The sequence below is a fragment of the Hipposideros armiger genome, unplaced genomic scaffold, assembly GCF_001890085.2.
Source record: "Hipposideros armiger isolate ML-2016 unplaced genomic scaffold, ASM189008v1 scaffold_256, whole genome shotgun sequence".
NCBI lineage: Eukaryota > Metazoa > Chordata > Mammalia > Chiroptera > Hipposideridae > Hipposideros > Hipposideros armiger.
In genome coordinates, this window is record NW_017731606.1 from 1,016,041 (window position 1) to 1,025,170 (window position 9,130).

General features: G+C 37.0%; 1 pseudogene; it reads right to left on the reverse strand.

The window, feature by feature from the left end:
* Nucleotides 1-6,873: 6,873 nt before the first annotated feature.
* Nucleotides 6,874-7,588, reverse strand: LOC109390142 (peptidyl-tRNA hydrolase 2, mitochondrial-like; annotated as a pseudogene).
* Nucleotides 7,589-9,130: the final 1,542 nt, after the last annotated feature.

Below are 9,130 nucleotides of genomic sequence, written 5' to 3' on the forward strand. Positions count from 1 at the left end.
ACACCCAAATGTCCATCAAAAGGGGTCTGGATGAATAAACTATGGTAAATCCATATGTTGGAATTCTATGTAGTTGTCAAAAAAATGAGGTAAATCTCTATTCACTACTTACTCTGATATGGAGTGATCTCTATGGTACATTATTAAGTGAAAAAAGAGGAAGTTATGGAACACTACACTTTGGGTAAGAATGGAGTGGGAAATGCAAACATATTCTTTTATTTTTGTATGTGTATATATGTACTTGCTTATATTTGCAAAAATCCTGGAAAGACCAAAATATGTAAATATAGGCATAAGGAGGTAACAATGTAGAGGATTGGGAACGAACATGATATACTTCTCCAAATATGCCTATTATATAGTTCTGACTTTGGTAACATAGAAAACTTTTACATTTCAAAAGTAAAATTAAAGAAGCATGCCTAAAAATAAAAAAATAAAAAACTGAGAAACCACTAAAAAAGAATTATTTCAAGGAACAATAATAGTATTTTGACTCTACATATGTTCTAAGAACAGAGTAGTCAGGATGAGTAAACTTCATTCAGTAACCTAATAGTCAATAATAATATTGTTAACCATCAGTTTTTCCTCTATATCTCTGAGACTATTTCTGTTTACAATGCTCGTTTATTCAGTTCTTTAGATTCCACATATAAGTTGCTAGATGGGAGGGGGGTGGGGATGAGGGAGAAGGAGATGGGATGAGACAACATAAATCAGTAACTACAATATTGTCACAGGGATATGAAAGACAGTTTGGGGAGTATAATCAATAATGTTATAAATATTTTTTAGGGCATCAGATGGACTCATGTCTTGTTAGGGAGGCCGCATCATGGATGGTGTAGAGGCTTGACAACTGCACTGTACATCTGAAGCTGCTGTTGAATAATATTGTATGTCAACTAAGATTTGATATATATGTGGTTACCGGATGTGGAGTACAGTGCGGGGAGTAGAGTCAATAGAATTGTGATAGATATGTATGATATTGGGGAAGGGGACAGTTGATTAGGGGAGGGGTGAAAAGTGTAACTATTGCATTGTTTTGTACACCTAAAGTAATAATAATAAAAAAATACTAACATCACCCAAAATAATAATAGTAATAATGTTATTATTTTGAATCTATTTTCTATATCTTATAATGTAAATAACAATGTTATTAGGGATTAAGATTTTCAATGTAAGATAAAAAAGATACAAACATAAAATCAAAGTTAACTTTAAAATATTATAATATTAAATTTAAATTAGGAATATCAGTATGAGCTCTAGATTGTTGTTTTCTTTTTGAACATATATATTCTCTAAATCTGTCCACTGAGAAGAACTAGAAGTAATGACGATCCAATAGTATTGAATACACCTAGCAGCTAGATTGTGGTCTCTAAATACCATGGACCAGTGAAAGAATTCAGAACTCCTTTGAAGAATGGCTAGTTCCAGGTCTACAGAAGGAAATATGGAAGATAAGCCAGGGACCAAAATGTAAGGAAGTTATCAAAGTCTTGTTAAAAAGACAATATGCTGTGGTTACCATTGGCAAAAAATGGGACTATATTAACATCAAAAGTAATAATACATGTAATTGAACATGTACATAAAACTCATGAATTTATAATTAAACTAAAGAAGTTAAAATTTTACACATTGGACATGACTGTAAGTAACTAGGTATCAACAGCTTAAAAGGAAAGAATTCTGCATTTCTCCCTCCTTCCCTGTATGGACAGTATTTCAAAGTAACCAGATAGCCCTGGTTCATAAGGAAAAGCTTTTTACAGAAGTGACACTAATTAATAGGTAATTTGGAAATTGCCATTCTATAATCCCTAATAAAACTGATTCAGAGTACCATTATAATAGGCAAAACTATTAGATGAAATATTGATTAGAACCCCAATGTTCAGTCTTAAAGTGGGACCAGCAGATACTGTGGGCCTCCTGATGTGATGCAACATGAGGCACACAGCACCACCTAGGAGGTATTCTTGCCAGAACAGTCAAACCTGAATCAATCAAACCTCTGAAGCCAAACCGCATTTAGGAAATATGGGGAGAAAAGAAGGTAAGTGACACCACAAGGAAGAAAACAGATAAAACTAGAATGTAAGAATTTACCCAATAGTAGTCTGTCTATACAATAACCGACGCGCTGTGATAGATAGTCTTTATGTATCAATGTGGCTAGACTTTAGTCCCTGGCTATTCAATCAAACACCAAGTGTTGCTATGAAGGTATTTTGTAAATGTAACTAAAGTCTGTAAACAATTAGCTTCTACTAAAGGAGATAGGAGATTATCCTAAATAATCCAGGTGGGTCTGGTTCATTCAATTGAAAGAATTTAAGAGCAGAACTGAGGCTTCCCAGAAAAAGAAAGTCTACCTGTGCATAGTAGTTTCAGTTCATGCCCAAGAGTTCTAACCTCCCCTTCCTTGGCTGCTTCTAGTCTTTGTTTTCATGTAGCAGAGCCATAAATTGACCTGGGTTCTGCTCTCTCAGAGTAGTTGGGTCATTTCCTATTGCTCTGTGTGTGTGGCGACAATGACCCAAATGACCAAGGCGGATAGCTCCCAGGATTGGAGCAAATCATCTCCGTGTTGTTCTTGAGCTTTCTCACTTCGTTTCCCCTGGTCATCAGTATTCATTGGATTGATCTTGCCTTGCATTATACATGATAACAGTAAAGTTTGAGTCTTGCATTTGCATGACCAAAAAACATGACTTCTTTGATCTGTAGTTATTAGGCCTAGCTGGCTTGGAAAAAAACAGACTTTGATGGAAGTGTTTAAAGGAACAGAGATGGCTAATTGATAGTAATAAAACATTACTGTGAAAGAAACTGACAGCGAGGGAAGAGAATGTTAACTTGTCTCCTAGCTAAGAAGATTGTCAGGGAAGTGGATTCCTCTGGTTTCAGTAAGGTAGGAAGTGTTGAAATAAAAAGCAGATAATGGCAGAGGAGTTGTTGTCAGGAAAAATGGGAATTAATGAGGTCAAACTGAGAGGCAGAGGGGATGCTAACCTGAGGTGGGTGAAGAGAAGGTATGCCAAAGGAAACTGGACCATAAAGAGTTGCACTGAGATTGGTGATCATACAACATAGTGAGGAAGGATTGTGGGTGAAGGTGTAGGAGATGGCTTAGACCAGCAGTTCTCAACCTGTGGGTTGCGACCCCTTTGGGGGTCGAACGACCCTTTCCCAGGGGTTGCCTAAGACTATCAGAAAACAAAAAGATATTTACATTATGATTCATAACAGTAGCAAAATTACAGTTATAGAGTAGCAACAAAAATAATTTTATGGTTGGGGGGGGTCACACAACATGAGGAACTGTATTAAGGGGTCACGGCATTTGGAAGGTTGAGAACCGCTGGCTTAGACTGACATAATTACAATAGGAGTAGGTAGTATACAGAACTGACTCTCCCGAAGATCAAGATAGATCTTTGGGGCAATGGTGTAGTAATATCCATTTAAAATGGGTTCCAAAAAAAACAAAAACAAACAAACAAACAAATTAATTAATTAATTAAAATGGGTTCCCAAACAGTGGGGTCCATTTTGTTGACCTGCTCTGGCCTAATATTGAGCACCAGCACCTTTATGGTGCAGACTTAATAAAGATAATATTTTAAGGTGCTTGGTCTGGCAGCAAGACACAAAATGGACTGAATGAATACATTTCAAGATAAGCTGATCAACTAAGATGTTATTACACCAACCTATCTGTGAGATAACATGGAACTTAGACTGAGATGACAGTATGGAATGGATAAGAATGGGTTAAACTCAATAGAACTATAGTGCAGTAGCTAAAACCTAAGGTTCTGAAATCAGACAATGGATTTGCTTCCCTCCTCTGTCGTTTATGAACTATGTGAACTTGGGTAAGTTATTTCATCTCTCTGGGAGTGTTTTCTCTTCTGTAAAATTGAGATGATATTAGTATGTCTTTAACATTTATCTTTTAGGATTGTTGTGAGGCTTACATGATATAATATAGGACACTTACAGTGCCTAGCACACACTAAGCACTCAAAATAGAGATTAAAAAATTAAATGAGGAGAAATTTTAAAGAAAGTACAGGACACCATGACAGGATGCTTTAGGAGACAGAAAGAAATCTCTTCATATGATTTAGGCTGGGAGACCAGAAGGAATATCGAAGCCACTTTGAGATGGACATTGTTGAGTTCAGGTGCCATTACTATGGTACATTCATTCCTGTGGGAGATATTCTATGTAAATATGGAAGTACAGGATTGGAACACCAATGGAAGATAACAATTGGTAATCTTGATTTGGAAATCATCTGAATACAGGTGATAATTGAAGCTATTCAGTGCATGAGCTCTGCAAATGTTTAAAAATAAAAGCAGAGGTCTGAGGACAGAGCTTGAGAAGCAGCCAGAAAGGAGAATCCTGGAAGATGATGAAGCTTTAATCTTAATTGTAAGTGACCTGTTGTTCCTCTATAGTCTACACTGATAAAATCATACGCAGTAATATATTATGAGGAAAAGTAGGCGAGTAGTGGCCAGGAAACCTGGATCCTAACCCAGTTTACTTAACTTTCTCTGTAGTCCCTAGTGAATCACTTCCCATCTTTGGATCTCAGTTTCCTCATCTATAAAAGAAGAATGTTGGACTAGGCAGTTCTTTCAACTTTATGATTTTATGAATTACAACAGGAAATTAGAAATATTTACAACCCATAGCCACTAAAAAGCCTTCCTCACATATTCCCACAGTCTTGTCACAGATGTTTAGTGACCTTACAGAGGAGCAGGAGGCATTGGACATACTTTCCTAGAAAAATGTCATTTCAAAAATCTCTCAAATTTTCCTGGTCTTCACTACAGGGATGTGTTTACTACAATTTTATTGAAGTATTTGTGTTTTAACTGGAAAATATCTACATAAATTATGAAAATCTGAATACACATTACAAATTGCAAGAGTAATTACAAAAGGATCCTCCTTATAAAAGGATTAAGTCAGAGGTTTTTTTTCTTCCACAACTCTTATTTATATTTATGCTTTCCTACAAACATTTTTCCTACTTTTTTTTTTTAAAGATTTTTATTGGGGTATTGGGGGAAAGGGAACAGTGCTGGGGAATTGGGGGAAGGGAAACAGACGAGTTGCTGTCATTTTGTTCTTCAGTCTAGTTGTGGAGGACGTTGCTTCACTAGCCCAAGTTGTCACCATCATTGCGCTCTTCCTGGGCGAGGCAGATCAGTCGCCGGCTTCTGGACGGCCGCTCACTGTGGCTGCTGGCCGCTCACGCTGGCTGCTGGCTACATACGGTAGCCCATGGCAACCCACTGCCACAGGGACTGCAGCCTACGCTCGCCGGCGACTCCCGGCAGCCCAGCTCCAGGTTGAGCTGTTGTTCAGCATCTTAGCTATGGAGGGCAGTGTCACTGGCCCTCATATGTGGGATCCGAACCAGGGCCCCCTGGCGTCCCAAGCCAGTTCTTAACCATCGCGCCACTCAGCCGGCCCCTCCTACTTTTTTTTTTAATATAAGAAAAATAAATGTTTCCCTATCCTGCTACAAAAAAACTTCATAACTCCAATTCCAGAGAGAATTTCTAATCTCTTCTACTATTGCTTTTAAGATCATCCTTATTACTGTCTTATTCTGTTTCACGTTCTAGTTAATTCATTATGCTTGTGCAAAATTAAGAAAAAAAGCTATAGAGATGAGCAAGCACTATCTAGAGATGTCAATAATAATACTAATTTAATGCTAATTTTAAATTTTAATCTTGTAGTCTCTCCTATAGTCCAATCCTCGTTACACTCTCCATGAGGTCTGAAAGGGAATAATGGCCCTATTTTATAAAATTGAAGGCAATCTGTAGAGTGATTCTCCTGAATCTAAGGCTCAGATTAGGCTGAAATAGAAGGCCTTTTAAAATTTAAATAGATATGTCTTTTCTCCCAACTTTATTGAGGTATAATTGGTATTCAATAAACTGCATGATAAAAGTATAAAATTTAAGAAGTTTTGACATATTTATACACCTGTGAAACCATCACTATAATCAAGAAAATGAATAAATCCAATACACCAGTTTCCTCTTGTCCCTTTGTGATACCACCCTCCCACCCACCTCCACCCCTACTTTTTCACCCTACCCCCCCAAGCAACCACTGGTATGCTTTTTGTCACTAATTTGGCTTTTCTAGAATTTTATATCAATGGAATCACACAGTATATATTTGGGGAGGGGTCTGGCTTCTTTCACTCAGAATAATTATTTTGAGATTCATCCATGTTGTTGAGTGTTATCAATCATTCATTCCTTCTTATTGCTGAGTAGTATTCCATTGTGTGAATACACCACAATTTGTTTTCCATTTACATGTTAATGGACATTTGGGTTGTTTACAGTTTGAGCCTATTATAAATAATGCTACTATGAATATTTATGTACAAGTCTTTGTGGGTAAATTCCTAGGAGTGGCACAGCTGGATCATATGGTACGGTATATATTTAGCTTTTTAAAAAAAGGCCAAACTGTTTTCCAAAATAGTTGTATCATTTTACATTCCCAACATGTTGTATATGAGGATTCCAGTTGTTCCACATCCTTGCCAATACTTTCTAAAATTGAAAAGATAATCAGTCTTTTTAATTTTAGCCAATCTAGTGATTAGGGTGTGCAGTGATATCTCACTGTACCTCTAATTTGCATTTCCCTAGTGAGTAATGATGTTGAGCATCTTTTCATGTGCTTATTTTGTCATCCATATATCTTCTTTGGTGATGTATTTTGAAATCAGGTAAGTCCCTCAACTTTTCTTTACTTTTTTTTTTGGTGTGGGATTTTGAGTTGGGGGGGAGTTCAGCTTTTATTGTTAAATTTAACAGTTTCATCATCATACAAAATTCCACTTAGTAAAATTTTAGGTGACCAGTAACTTTGTCAGTTAGGTCTGCTGGTCCTGGCCCAATTCCTAGGACAGTTTGAGAGTCTGGTGCAATCTGAGTACATCCAGTATCTTGGATTAAATTTATAGGCAGTCCCAGCATTTTCGCGTGGTCAGTAATTCAACCAGTTTCTTCATCAGGGGCTTTGACCACCACTTTGGGTTGCCCACAGTACTCCCACTGTTTGAGCAATTCAGGGTTTCTCCTTTGAATTTGCTTGTAGGCAGAAACAGCAGCATGAGAACTCTGGGCAGCCACTTTCCCTTTTCCCATCTTTATGTCATTTTGAATCACAAGAATCATTTTGTACTCCCCACTCTCTCCTAAAATGCTTGTTTTAGTTCCAGTCTGTCTCACTCAGTGAGCTTCTGGGGATCGTCCTGAAGCATACGCAGAGGCCCCAGCCTAGGCACATGCCACAAGCAACTCCAGCAGCCAAGCAGAGTGCACAGGATGAGCCAAATACCCCATAACTAAGGATTTGGAGGGCATCTAGAGCACCTCTCCTCGGCCTCACTTGCATCTTTGCATTCTTCACTTCTGAGTAGCGAGTACCTCAACTTTGCTTTTCTTGATCAAAGTTTCGGCTACTCTAGGTCCTGTGTTTTCCATATAAAATTAGAATTAGCTTGATAATTTCCACAAAGGGACCTAAGATTGTTATTGGACTTGCCTTTAAATCTAGATCAATTCAGATAAATGACATCTTAACAATATTGAATCTTCTAATCCATGAACACAATATAGCTCTGTATTTAGATCTTTAATTTCTCTCACATTTTATAATTCTCAGTTTATATGTGTTTCACATCTTCAAACTTATTCCTAAGTATTTCTTTTTTAGCTACCAAATGGTATTTTAAAATTTTCAATGTCTAATTGTTCATTGCTAGTATATAAAAATACAATTGATTTTTGTATATTGACTTTGTGTCCTGCAACCTTGCTAAACTTACTTATTAGTTCTAGTAGCTGCCTTTTTTTTTTTTTTAGTATTCCATAGTATTTTTATCTGCAAATAGTGTTACTTCTTCATTTCTAACATGGATGCCATTCATTTGTCTTGTTTTATTGCACTGATTAGAATCTCCAATGCTATATTTAACTGAAGGCAATTTTTACAAAGTAATATTTCTGACTCCCAGGCCGAGTAGGCTCTACTATAGGACCTTGTTGAATTTAACTAGAATTTTTTTTGAATTTACTAAATCATTATTTATACTTCATTATCAGACTCTTGGTTTTTCCAGCATTCAAATGTTCATCAAATGTTCAAATATTGAACAATTACTGCATTCCAGGCTCTATGCTGGTTGTCAGGAAGACAATTCTCAGTACACTCTCCATGAGGTATAAAAAAAAGTACACAACAGACATGAACCTGGTCCTAATGAAGTCTTATCATCTTACTGAGGCAATTTAAGAACAAGAGTTAAAAGCACAGGCTCAGGGTTCAGTTGGCTTGGATTCGAATCTGGCTTTGCCCCTTACTAGTTGGTTGATCTTGGAAAACTTAATTGATTTTCCTAAGCCTGTTTCTTCATCTGTAAAATGAAGGGATTAATAGTAACTACCTCATAGGACTGGTGTGAGGATTAAATGAATTAATGCCTTTAAAATACTTAGAACAGGGCTTGGCACATAGTAAATGGTCAATAAACATGATCTATTAAGTATTAGAGAGCCGGATTAGTTCTTCACAGGGTAAATCTACAAATGACTGAGGAAGAACAGGTGTGAAAACATTAACAAACACAAGAAGTAGTTTAATTTAGCTGCTAAGCATAGAGGCAATCGTGTCAGCCACTATTTATTGCTCTACTGTTTATTGCTCTGTTTATTGGCTGCATAACTTTGAGCAAACTACTTAAACAAAAGCAATGCCTGTAAAGTGTTTAGTATCTTATTTGGCACACAACAAATTGTTGACTATGGATGTTCTCTGCAAACCCATAATATCGCCCACATGGGTCCATAATAATAACAGCTGCCACTTATTAGGGCTTACCATTTCGGTCCCCGTGCTATTACTGTCCATATAGTCTCTTTGATGCTTCTTATCCAGCTAGGTGAGCATACTCAGCCCCATTTTATGGTAAGAAAGCAGATCATCTTTGTATACCGATAACCGGTGGGAGGCTGGAGGCCTAATAAGTGGTGGCTTGCAATC